A 13,518-nucleotide genomic window follows, 5' to 3' on the forward strand; every position below is an offset into this window, starting at 1 on the left:
ATAATTTAAAGGGCTATTAAAGGTTTGTTGACCTCAGGCAGAAACTTCCAATCCCTGGGTGGGCAGGACTGGAAGATCCCACCCCTTGGGTGTAGATGAAAAGGTGAATTAGGAAGATCAGTTTAAAAGCAGCTAATATCTTTAACCTAACTGATCAATTTAGATTAAGTGTGATTATCAGTTTTATTATTATTGCTCTATTATTTTTGTGCAGTAAAATCCTTTTGATTTAAACCATGAGCGTTGTGGCTTAATTCTTTTAGAAAATATCTGACTTTCTTGGTTTCTGTGAAGTAGATAAATAGACACATTACTAATCTCTCAAGACATCGTAAGGTCACTACAACTACTGAATGAAAAGCACAGATGAGCTATGCAATAAATAAATATAGATTAAAATGCATTCAAATTAGATTGTAAAAATTACAAATGTATACCACACCGGCACATCACAAAGCTGGTGCTAGATTTGAAATTTTCTATGCAAATTAATATAACAATGCAACATATTTTCTAATGCATTAAAATTGCATGACAATTTTACCAGCTGAGCTTGTCAATCATATAGAAAGTGCTGCTACTGTTGTAAGGCACATCCAAAGGAATATCAAATGATTGTGTTGCCTCTGACAAGAAAAAGCTTTAAGCTTCAAGGGATAGATTATACTAAAAACAATTTGCCTTCTTTGAGTTCTTCAAACACAATAGAACTTCTATTGAACTATTGTTTTTCTCTCATGTTCCATCACTGTGTATTTTATTTACATAAATTAATTCCAACTTTTCATTGAAGAGAAAGTAAGCAATGCAATCCAGAGATGGGAACTGGCTTATCTGCAGCAACCACAAGTCCCAAGAACAGCCACTACTGCAAGAGATATTGGTCTAAGACTATGGACTTCCCTGATTTGTGTGCTATTGTTCGCAGCATTTATAACTCAATATACAGCTGAATGCATTGGGTGACAACAGACAGGCAATTTACTCAGGTAAGCTCTGGTGCATGGTGCCCAGGGGAGAGGATGTATGTAGAAAGAGAGATGAGAGAATTTAATCTTGAGTTCACTTTTGACTCACACAGGTAGATGTTCAAATCAATGTTGCTGTGAAACCAATTCTGGTTTCAATAGTTCAGTTCTGATGAAGGGTTTCCATCTGGAATTTTAATCTATCTTTTCTCTTTTCAGATGCCAACAGATCTGCTGTGTGTTTCCAGCAGATTCTGCTTGTCACGTGCACACTGTTGGCATTACGGAACAATAAACACTTATTTTTAAAATGGACAATTGACTTTGAGACAAGATGGAGTTGGGAGGTCAGGTGACATTTTCTCCCTTTATGTCTGCCAAATATACATGAAACTGCCTAGGGCTGGAACTTAGTTTGCTTGTCTGCTCAGGATGTTAAACTATAACATGCAACAGATCTTTTCTGAGGATTTAACAGCTGTTAATGTCCAAATATCTACAGAAACTAATGCATAATGATCTCACAGACTTAATGACTGCAGAATAAAGCTCCATAGAATAAGTGTGAGAAAAAACCATTTTAATGACAAGGCAATGAAGGTGGTTGAGATTCAAACCCACTGTGTGTGTCAATACTCACATTGTCAGGGACCATTTGTGTGGACAATGGGATAGTCTGGTCAAATCCATACTATGGTCAAAACAATACTAACAATGCCATACTACAATACTGACAAAACCCAGCTTGCGATAAGAAATATTTACTAACACATTTCTTAAACAGCCAGATAAGCACACAGAAAGGTACGGTCTAGCCCAGCAAAAAAAAACCTCTCTAGAATTCACTTTTAGACAAAGAAGCAGGATTATCCATTCACCTTTGGATTTGAAGAACCATACCAAATCTTCACTTACGGGACGCAACTATTCCTCAAATACAGCCAAGTTGAAAACCTGCTGTTGCAAGGAGAAAGCAACTCTAAATTTATTTATTTCTTTCTCATTTCATCCTCTCCCCTCCTTCAGGCATAAAACTTACTGGGGTGTCTGATTTTATTAGACAGCTGCACAGCCCAGATGTTGGGTAGGACCCCACCCTGGGCAATAATGACCTCTCCCAGCAGCTTGTTGAGCTCCTTGTTGTTGCAGATGGCGAGATGTAGGTGACAGGTGATGATGCGGATCTTCTTGTTGTCCTGAGCCACATTACCAGCCAGCTTGAGGATCTTGGCAATCAGGTACTCCGGCAAGACAGCCAAGTGGACGGGGGCCCTGAGCCCCACCATCTTAGCATTGTGGCTCTAGTGCAGCAGCCAGTAGATGTGGTCAACAGGGAGCTGGAGACTGGCACTGGAGGAGCAGGTTGTGGCCTCGATGTGCCCTTTGCCTCCGTTTTACTAAGACCCAACATTTCTGAGAGTTAGGCTTATTACCAGAAACTTCAATCTCCCAGGGAGGTATTAGGCCTGCAATATTTTGTAGTTCCATTTCAAAAGACGCAAAAGTAATTGTGATCTTTTTGGATTTTTTAACAAAACCTACGTGCATGCTACCTCTTTTGTAATCACCTTTTCTTGTATGTATGCATGTTTTCCATGTGTGTATGAATGCTGTTGCGATTACAGTCGGATGTTGAAAAATAAAGATTCTTCCCTTTTGTAAAATAACATGAGAGAACCGACCTTTCGTATGATCTTGAAAGTTGCTGCACTCAAAGGGTTAAACACTTCTTCTTTAAAACACATCTTGCTGCAGTCATTCAAGAGCTGTAGAAAAGAGGGCAAAATCTTACCATTTCTCCTCTGCCTGTAACATCCTGAGTCAAAATGAACATGTTATTGCAAAATATTCCAACAGTCATAAACCTTAAAATGTAGTCAATAATATAATTATGATGTTATATTCCAATTATATATCTAAAATCCAGAGTTAAAATATGCCATCTGACCATTCAAGTGCTAGCTCCACCTCACAGCTTTCCACTTCTCTGCTTCTTACCCATATTTTTGTTTTGCATTTCTTCTGAGAAGCTCGCCCTGTGTGATTTTAGTATGGATCTTCAATCCATGTCCTTTGTTATTGTTTAACTGGCCAGCAGAAATAATCTGCCACTATTTGCCCCCTTTCAAAACCTTGGCCTCAGAATTTGTTAGTAAAATAACAGTGAGTTTAATGTGTAGAATGCTTAAATAACCCCAACAAGTTGTGGCAAGGAAGAGAAATACCAGAAGCTGCGAACTGTCACAAATTGTTGACTGATTTGCACTGTTCTGTTATTGGCCCAGTGACCAACCACTCACCAGCAAAGTCTCCATGTGTTTCTAGAGATGTCTGCATCTGAAGATGTTAAAAGGAATCAAACTCCTTACAGAAAGTTACCCAAGTTCTTAAGCATGTATGAATCCGTTTAGTTATGAGATTTATGAACCTGCAGTACCACAAATTCTTTAGCTCAGGAAATGAACAGTTGAGACTTTGAAGTCTAATTCCTCTAGGTAGTAAATTACTGCTCGAGTTTTTTTTTATTGAATTTAAAATTTTAAGAAATATTTTCTAAAGTTTCCTTTCTGTTTCCTTCCTCACATCCAGATTCCCCAGAGCTTGTCTACCATCTACAAGGCACAAGGCAGGAGTGTGATGGAATATTCTCCACTTGCCAGGATGAGTGCAACTCCATCAATACTCAAGAAGCTCGGCACCATCAGGACAAAGTTTGATTGGCACCCCATCCTCCATCTTAAACATTCATTCCCTCCATCACCAATACATAATGGCAGCTGTGTGTAAACGCTACAAAATGCAACTCATCATGGCTCCTTCAGAAGCGCTATTCAGAACATTCCCATCGCCACCACATAGAAGGACGATGACAGCAGGTGTTTGGGAAAACCACCAACTGCAATTTCCTCTCTAAGTCACACAGCATCCCCACTTGGAAATATATCGCCATTCCTTCACTATCACTGGATCAAGACTCTGGAACTTCTTCCTAATGTCACTGTGGGCGTACTCACACCACACTGACTGCGGCAGTTGAAGAAAGAAGCTCACCACCACCTTCTCAAGGGAAATTGGGTTGGGCAATAAATGCTGGCCTAGACAGCAACACCCACACCAATGAGTGTAAAGGGAGAAATAAATCTAATGTTTATTTCCATCTAAATTCTGTATTCGTGCATCTCTAATTTATTCTATTTCCTTCTATATTGTTCTGCGTTTCTTTCTCTATCCTTAAATCTTATTGGTTAAGAGGGCACCATCGCACAGCAAGGTCCAACTGATATGACTGCTCCATTATCAGTTTGTAGTCCACCAACTTGTGATACACAAAAAAAACCAAGCTGAAGTATGAGGATAAAGATTAACAAAAGATGTCCTGCTCCAGCAGATTCTAGGACTTTAACTTTCTCTGCATCAGTGAATGTAATCCTAGTTTGTCAATTCCCTCCTCTTAACTATATCCGCTCATCCTTGGTATTTATGTTTCCAAGTTTGTATAGGAATGAAACTGGTACTTATATTGCCAAAACACAAAAGTAGGGCAACATAAATTCTGCCAGCATGTACACTCATATCTCATTCTGCAGAAGAGAACCTTCCTTTAGGGATTCCTTTCATGACTGTATGAATTGAGATGTGCTATACTTTAAGCCTAAAGCGGGATCAAAGTAATTGCTTCTTTCCCCCCATTCCCAGTGTGAGCTATTTCCAAAAAAGTGGATAACTTCACAAATTTTTTCCTCATATGGAAATGTAATGACATAGGGTAAAGCAATTAGATGTGAACTTTCAGATTGTGCATACATAGAGCTACAACTAGCAACAGAGGGACGTAAAGAATGTAGGATTGATGGGGAAAGCGCTGCACAAATCTGAAGCAGCATATAAAAATGTCCCCAGGAATCAGTTGAACAGAGATAAAATAAACTTCTATCGTACTTGCCTCTTGCTAAGATTTAGGAATAAGGCACCAAATGTCATTTGTAGGTAAGGCTGCAGAAGACTGTTTTCTGAGGAGAACATGGTAATTAATAACTGAATTGCTCCAGGCTACCTGCGCACATATAATTATCTAAAAGCTCAGTTCAGAATGGAAAAATAAGTAAGTAGTCAGAATTATAACAATGCAACTTCATTGTAAGTAGTTGTTTGAATCACAAGTTTAATAGGTTTCTAGACCTCTTTGCATCCTGAATTAAATCCTTAAATGATATTTTGTAAAACTAATAACAATTCAAATTCCATTATATATTTCCGTTATGGTGCCATGAGTAGGGAGAGATGGTGGGATAACTTTTTTCTTTTAATCCCTTTTTTTAACTGTAGCAAGTTTGTTTAGAGCAAGTTTTTTAAAAAACTTTTGGAGTGCTATTTCTTTAAGGAATGGACACAAAGCAGGCTTTCTGGTAAATTAAAGTTAAAAGAAAAGATAAACATTTATTCACGCAACATCCAAAATGTAAACAGAAACACTTGCTCCTTGACAAGCGCGCACAGACACACAGACACACACACCACACACACATACACACACATGCACACACACACACGAAAGATAGATTCCCAAGTCAAAGCATGAACTTAGGTTATTAACTGAATAACAAGACACAAATCATTAAATTCGTTCTTTGAGATGAAGGAACATTCACAAGCCTGATGGAATTCCTTATTTTGGTTCTCTGAAGATAACTGGAGGTTGAAAGTTTCTGGGTTTTCACACAAGATTGTGGCTGAGTGTCTGTAGAAAAGAGATAAACTCTTGCAGGTGGAAACAAATTAGCCCCTCTCACACAGCTTGAGTTGAATGATTGTGAGGCAGGGTTCTTTACTTCTTGTATTTGGCATGGCCACATAATCAATCCTTTTATTGTCCACAAGATACAGCACTGGTTAGAACTGCTGCCTCACAGTGCCAGGGACCCAGGTTCGATTGCTGGCTTGGGTCATTGTCTGTGCAGAGTCTGTACATTCTCCTCGTGCCTGCTTGAGTTTCCTCCGGGTGCTCCGGTTTCCACCCACAGTCCCAAATGTGCGGGTTAGGTGGATTGGCCATGCCTTTTGCTCTTTAGTGTCAGGGGGACTAGTTAGGGTAAATGTGTGGGGTTATATAGGGCCTGGGTGAGATTGTGGTCGGTGCAGCCTCAATGGACTGAATGGCCTCCTTCTGCGTTGTAGGATTCTATGACTCTATGATGACAAGACATTAGAAGTCATTGCGAGACAATGGAGGATGAATCGTGGCCATTCACATCTATTTGTGTTAAACTGGTTTCTTCATTCCTCTCTTCGCTAGGTTTTGAGTTTGCGGTCATAAGAACATAAGAAATAGGAGCAGGAGTAGGCCATCTAGCCCTTCGAGCCCGCCCCGCCATTCAATAAGATCATGGCTGATCTGTCGTGGCTCAGTTCCACATTCCCGCTCTCTCCCCATAACCCTTAATCCCCTTGCCTATCAAAAACCTATCAACCCGCATCTTAAAAATATTTAGTGAGGCAGCCTCCTCCACTTCAACGGGCAGAGAATTCCAGAGATTCACCATCCTTTGAGTGAAGAAGTTCCTCCTCCACTCCGTTCTAAACCGCCCCCCCTTTATCCTGAGGCTATGCCCTCTAGTCCTACTGTCCTTTCTGAGCGGGAAGAGCCTCTCCACCTCTATCCTATCCATCCCATTCATCATCTTATATGTCTCAATGAGATCTCCCCTCATTCTTCTAAACTCTAACGAGTACAAGCCTAGTTTATTCAGCCTCTCCTCATAGTTCAACCCCCTCAACTCCGGTATCAGCCTAGTAAACCTCCTCTGCACTCCCTCCAAGGCCAAAATATCCTTGCGTAAGTGCGGCGACCAAAACTGCACACAGTACTCCAGCTGCGGCCTCACCAGTGCCCTATACAGCTGCAGCAAGACCTCCCTACTTTTATATTCAATGGTCATGACCATTGCATTTGAGATTCTGCAAATATTCAGGCAGTAGGAACTGGAAATTCTACATGTGATCTTACATTTTAAATATTATTTCAAGGGATGGTCCTCCACCCAGAGACATTTACATTTCAATGGCGTCCCAGAGATATGTGTTAAGTCTTTGAGCAGAAATTGCAAAAAATCACCTGACCCTCTAGATGCAATGCTGCTTTTTAATGTAAAAATATCCATCATTTCCATAAGTTCATGGGGATATGACATAAGTGTCACCTTAGCTAACCACATAGGAAGTAAACACAGTAAGAAGTCTCACAACACCAAATTAAAGTCCAAGAGGTTTATTTGGTAGTAAACATCACTAGCTTTCGGAACACTGTTCCTTTGTCAGGCAAGTCATGGGGGTTACAGATAGTGTGACATGAACCCAAGATCCCAGTTGAGGCCGTCCTCATGTGTGCGGAACTTGGCTATCAGTTTATGCTCAGCAACTCTGCGCTGTCGTATGTTGTGAAGGCTGCCTAGGAGAATGTTTACCCGCAGATCAGAGGTCGAATGCCCGTGACCGCTGACGTGTTCACCAACAGGAAGGGAACAGTCTTGCCTGGTGATTGTCAAGCAGTGTTCTTTCATCCATTGTCATAGCGTTCTTGGGTTCATGTCACACTATCTGTAACCTCTAAGACTTGCCTGAACTTGCAACATCTCACTTACTGTCTTGTCTGGAGACAATATACATCTCCTTAACCCATGCTTTATGCTATCTTCACTCACATTGTCTGCACCTTTAAGACTTGAATAGCAGATTAGCTGTAAAGACTCGCATTCTAAACAGTAATCTGTAAACTGTGTGTGACTTTATATGCGCAGTTTGTGATCAGAACTCTCCACTCACCTGACGAAGGAAGTGTTCTGAAAGCTAGTGCTGCTTACTACCAAATAAACTTGTTGGACTTTAACCTAGTGTTGTGAGACTTCTTACTGTGTTTACCCCAGTCCAATGCCTGCATCTCCACATCACATAGGAGGTAATGTAATTAAGTGTATTGTGGATAACCCCTTAGGACATTAGCACTACACTTATGTGATTTAAAGGCCAGAGAGATGACACCTGACACAGTGGTTAGCACTGCTGCCTCATAGCACCAGGGACCTGGGTTTGATTCCCATGTTGGTGTCACTGTCTGTGTGGACTCTGCATGTTCTCCCCATGTCTGCATGGTTTCCTTCAGGTGCTCCAGTTTCCTCCCACAGTCTGATTAGGTGCATTGGCCACGCTAAATTCTCGCTCAGTGTAACCGAACAAGTGTCAGAGTGTGGCGACTAGGGGATTTTCACAAGCCTACTTGTGACACTGATGAATAAACTTAAACTTAACATAATCCAAAATGGGCACAAAACCTATGCCAGGAGACAAATTGCATTTTACCATTTCAGGAGAGTGGGAAATCTACCTGCCAAAGTGGGAAATCTCACCTGCCAAACTGGCTAGCAAGTTGGCCAGGTTGGGTAGTGTTAATTCCAGTGGTTACAGGCTGAAGTGGTTGGGAGCTACAGTATTGTGGAGTTAGGAGAAGTTAAAATCAAGGTCAGTGAATCTGGGAAATTGCTTGGGGATAATTTATTTTTGTGTGAACGGCAGAATAGTTTTATTATGTTCTTGTGCGTAACATCCCATTTTAACTTCATAGATGTCATTTAATTTGCTTGGAGTGATTAAGATGGGTAATTGGAAACCGCTTATTTCTTAATTCATTGCTATTGGAGATTGGATGATTTTCTTTAAAGTTGCATGTGGGAAATTTACATTATTGATGGGCAATTCTGAAGTACTCAGCTGCATTCAGTATCTTATTAGTTGTGCTTTGTCAGGGATGAGCAAATCAGCCATTGTTCTATTTTTAAAATGCAACCCCTTATTGGCAGGATTGACCATACTGTAGACATCTGTAAAAATCTTCCCTTACAACGAAACATCATAAATCAAAACACATTGGAAAGGACGAATTTGGAAGGTTCAATTCCATTACTTTCTGATGTATAATATTCTTCTGGATGTAGAATCAGGGTGTTTTTCTCATAGGAGCAAAATTATTTTAAGTAGGTTAATAACCCTCTTGATAAAAAGAAAGGGACATTTTAACTTCACCAACCTGATGACAAATTGACATTAATTAAATTAGAAACTAATGTAATTCACGAAAAGACCTCTATCCAATTCTGTCAGTTTCCTGCCAAGCGAGTCAAGAAGAAGGTTGTGATTTTTGGAGGTAATTCATCTCAATCCCAGGTCTTCGCTACAGGAGTGCCTCAGTGTAGTGTCCTAGGCCCAACTATCTCCAACTGCTTCATCAATGACTTTCTCTCAATCATAAGGTCAGAAGTTGGGACGTTCACTAATGATTGCACAATGTTCATTACTATTGTGACTCCTCAGATTCTGAAGCATTCCATATCCAAATGCAGCATCGCCTAGATAACACTTAGACTTCTGGACTGATAAGTTGCATGTTATATCTGTGCCACGCATTGACCATGTTCAACAAGAATCTAACCATCCCACTATGACAGTCAGTTGCAATACTACTACCGAATACTCCACTATCAACGTCCCTAGGTGACTAGCCATATAAATATTGGCTACAGAAACAAGTCAGAGGCTTGGAATTCTGCATCAAGTAACGAACTATCGGATTCCCTAAAGCCTGTCCACATCTATAGCCATTTACAAGCCATAAATGAGGAATGTGATGGAATACTTGCCACTTTCCGAAATGTGTGCAGCTCCAGCAATATTAAAGAAGCTTGGCACCATCCAGGACAAAGCAGGCTACTTGTTTGGCACCTCATCCATCACCTTAAACATTAGCACAATCCATCACTCCGATGCACAATCACAGCAGTGTGCACCATCTGCAAATGCACTGCAGCAATTGACCAAGGCTCCTTCAGTAGCAACTTCCAACTCCACAACTTTTACCATCGAGAAGGACAAGGGCAGCATGGGCTCCCAATCATATGCCAGTTCCCCTCCAAGCCACATACTATCCATCCTGGCTTGGAACTATATTGCCGTTCCTTCACTATAGCTGGGTCAAAATCCTGCAAACCCTTCCTAACAGGATTGTGGGTGGACAGGAGTAGTTCAAGAAGGCACTCATCAGCACCATATCAAGGGCAATGAGGAATGAGCAACACATCCTGACCTAACCACCAACATCCACATCCCATGAATGAATAAACTGAAACATATAACCCAGGAAACTTTATGCAAATATCTTGGATGCTTAGGGTGTTATCATGGGTTGCAAGCACGACTCAATAGTTTAAAAAAAACTATTTGCTTACATTCCAGACATTCAGGTTCATGCATTAATTTTATGGCAGTAAAATACTAATTTTTAAAAATATATCCCAGTATGAAATTTCAATTATTATACATTTCACATTATTGAAAGCAATGAAAAGTGAGTTAGTGGAATAGATTGATAGTTCACAGCTGGTTTTACCAAAAAATAATTGGATAAACAAGTGAGAGAAAACTGTCTGTAAATGCAGGAATAGAGAAGCCATTTATTACTTCTCCAGTCTCCTGGCTGCTTCCTTCTGTTCCTTGTAGGGTTTCAGATCACGTTCAGGTTGGCTATTCTCTCTAGAAGGAGAAAATTGCTCCTAGCTACCAACCCCCCACGACTCCCTGCAGCGTCTTCATGAAGCAATTCATAGTTAGTTTCTTTCTCTTGATCTGACTGCAGTCAGGTTCTAACAATGCAATGTTTCCTGCAGGTTTGTTCCATTTTTTTGACTTTGTTGTTAGATGGAATTTCCTCTTGACCACCATCATCCCTGTGGGTGATGGAGCTGTTCATTTAACCAATATTCGAGGTTCTAGGACTTTCATGAACAGTTGTATCCCATGGTGTTTGAGACACTTTCTGTGAAGTCTACCAGTTTGGGTACTCCTGCTTTACAACAGATATTTTTTCTTTTTGTTAACATGTTTCAGTGTTCTATTATTGTCTATTTCCTATTTGTACAATCATAGAATCATAGAATCCCTGCAGTACAGAAGTAGGCCATTCAGCCCATCGAGTCTGTACTGACCACAATCCCACCCAGGCCCTATTCCCGTAACCCCACACATTTACTCTGCTAATTCCCCTGACACCAGGATCAATTTAGCATGGCTAATCAACCTAATCTGCACATCTTTGGACTGTGGGAGGAAACCGGAACACCCGGAGGAACCCACACAGACATGGGGAGAAAGTAAAAACTCCACACAGACAGTGACCTAGGCCAGAATTGAACCCAGGTCCCTGGCACTGTGAGGCAGCAGTGCTAACCATTGTGCCACCATGCCACTCCATTTATGTAAAGCGTTTACCTGATTTGAGTAAAATATTGCTGGCATATTTCATGCTGAAATAAAAAACAAAATCATCTTCATGCCAGGGCGGAAACACAGCAGGATATACAATATCAACATTTAGTCAAATTGCTTCTGGGCACAGCATTAAGACAGACTAATAAAAATATCACTGAAGATAGGAATTTTCCTTGATAAAACTTTTTCGCACTTAAGGGTGTAAATTCTTGCTCATGTGCTTATTAGGAGTATACCCTTAAAGCTAAACTCCTTTCCTCTTTTAATATTTGTTGTGGAAGACTAATCACAAAATGATAGGGTATTTTAAGATTCCAGCTTAAACCACTCAATTCTAAAGCCAGAAAGTAGTTCAATTTTTCCGCTATAAACAAAGATACTGCCAATCTGTTTATGCTGGCTTTGTATGGTTGAATACCAATTAGAAATTACAACATGCTGTGATGATAGAATCATACATCCTGTGTACCAAATACCACACTAAAACAGTATAAGCAAATAATGCACATCTTTTCTTACTTACAGTAAGAATAGGGGAGGCATGGTGGCACACTGGTTAGCACTGCTGCTTCACAGTACAAGGGATCCGAGTTCAATTCCAACACTGGGTGATTGTACGTTCTCCCCGTGTCTGCGTGAGTTTCCTCCAGGTGCTCTGGTTTCCTCTCACAATCTGAAGATGTGCAGGTTAGGCAGATTGACCGTGCTAAATTGCCATTTAGTATCCCAAGATGTTAATGTTAGGGAGATTGGTAGGATAAGTTATAGGATAAGGATAGGATAGGGTTATGTGATGGGATGGGCTTGGGCAAGATGCTCTGTCAGAGAGTTGGTGCAGACCCAATGGACCAAATGGCCTCCTTCTACACATACGGATTATATGATTCTAGGAATAGAGTTTGTCATGACTTCAAAATGAAATGGAGATTTCACCTTATCGCGTTGCCTCACTGGACATCAGCTTTCATGATTGGAGAGGATGATTTCTATCCAAGTGTACACGAAGAAGAGGAAAAGTAAAGAAAAAAATTATGAGCATCAAGTATTCATTGAAAAACTTATTTACTCTTTTCATTTTCAAGATAACTATAAATTCCTTCTAAATATCTTCCAGATAGGGCAATAACAAGCCAACAAACATTTTAGACGTCTCATTTATTTCTTTTTGCGTGATCTTCTGAGCTAATAGAATTAAAATGAATTATTGAAGGCAAGCAACTGTTATCCAGGTAAGCATTGGTTTTCCTCATGCATTTTGTTTGGTTTTATATTGTCTCATGGAGAGGTCTGGAGGCTCGTATGGTTGTGCAATAACTTTTATCAATAACACATAATGGTATACATACACAGGATACAGCCATAACTAAGTGCTACCTTCATGCTGACTTCTACCAGACCCACCACTGCTCTACTCCCATATGACTCATTACATCATAAGGCAGTACTGTTTACCTAGTTCCACATTATTCTTTACAGTCTGTAACACCCTAATGCTACATCTAGCCCCAAGTCATTACCTAAATGTATTTAATGTAATATTTATATGCCCCTCCCTCTCTTCCCAAGTCTCTGACTTTACAGTGACAGACAGTCTATAGGTTTTACAACTCTTTCAGGTATAACTTGTTTCCAATATTGGAGAAGTGGTGGTCTCAACTGCTTTGTCTCAATAGAATGGATGGCCCTTTCTGCCTCACCATTAGATTGTGAGTAGCTTGGAGAGCTGGCGAGGTGTTGAAACCTGTAATTTCTGGCAAAATAAGTGAAGTAATCATTAGCGAATTGTGGGCCATTGTCAGACACCATCTGGCCCTGGGTGTCATGGGATGTAAAGATTTCTTTCAACAACCTAACGACCAAATCTTTGGTTTAAATGCTTCACTTCGATCCACCAAAAGAACTAATCAATAATGAGGAGAAAGGACTTGCTGTTGTATATGAATAGATCCATTCCCAAATGTTCTCCAAGATTTGGTAGGGAACTGTGTGGGGATAAGGGGCTCCCTCTGGACTGGTTTGTGCAGTTTAAAATCATCTATTGGCTGGATCAGTCAATTTGCATGATTCACTTTGTTAAATTGGAAGCCTTTCCAAGGAACCCTGTATCAGATCTTTTATTCATTTGTGGGACCTGGGCAATGTTGGCTGGCCAGCATTTATTGCCCATCCTTAGTTGCCCAAGGGCAATTGAGAGTCAACCACATTGCTGTGGCTCTGGAGTCACATGTAGACCAGGCCA

The sequence above is a fragment of the Carcharhinus amblyrhynchos genome, chromosome 16, assembly GCF_965287045.1.
Source record: "Carcharhinus amblyrhynchos chromosome 16, sCarAmb.v2.hapA, whole genome shotgun sequence".
Lineage (NCBI taxonomy): Eukaryota > Metazoa > Chordata > Chondrichthyes > Carcharhiniformes > Carcharhinidae > Carcharhinus > Carcharhinus amblyrhynchos.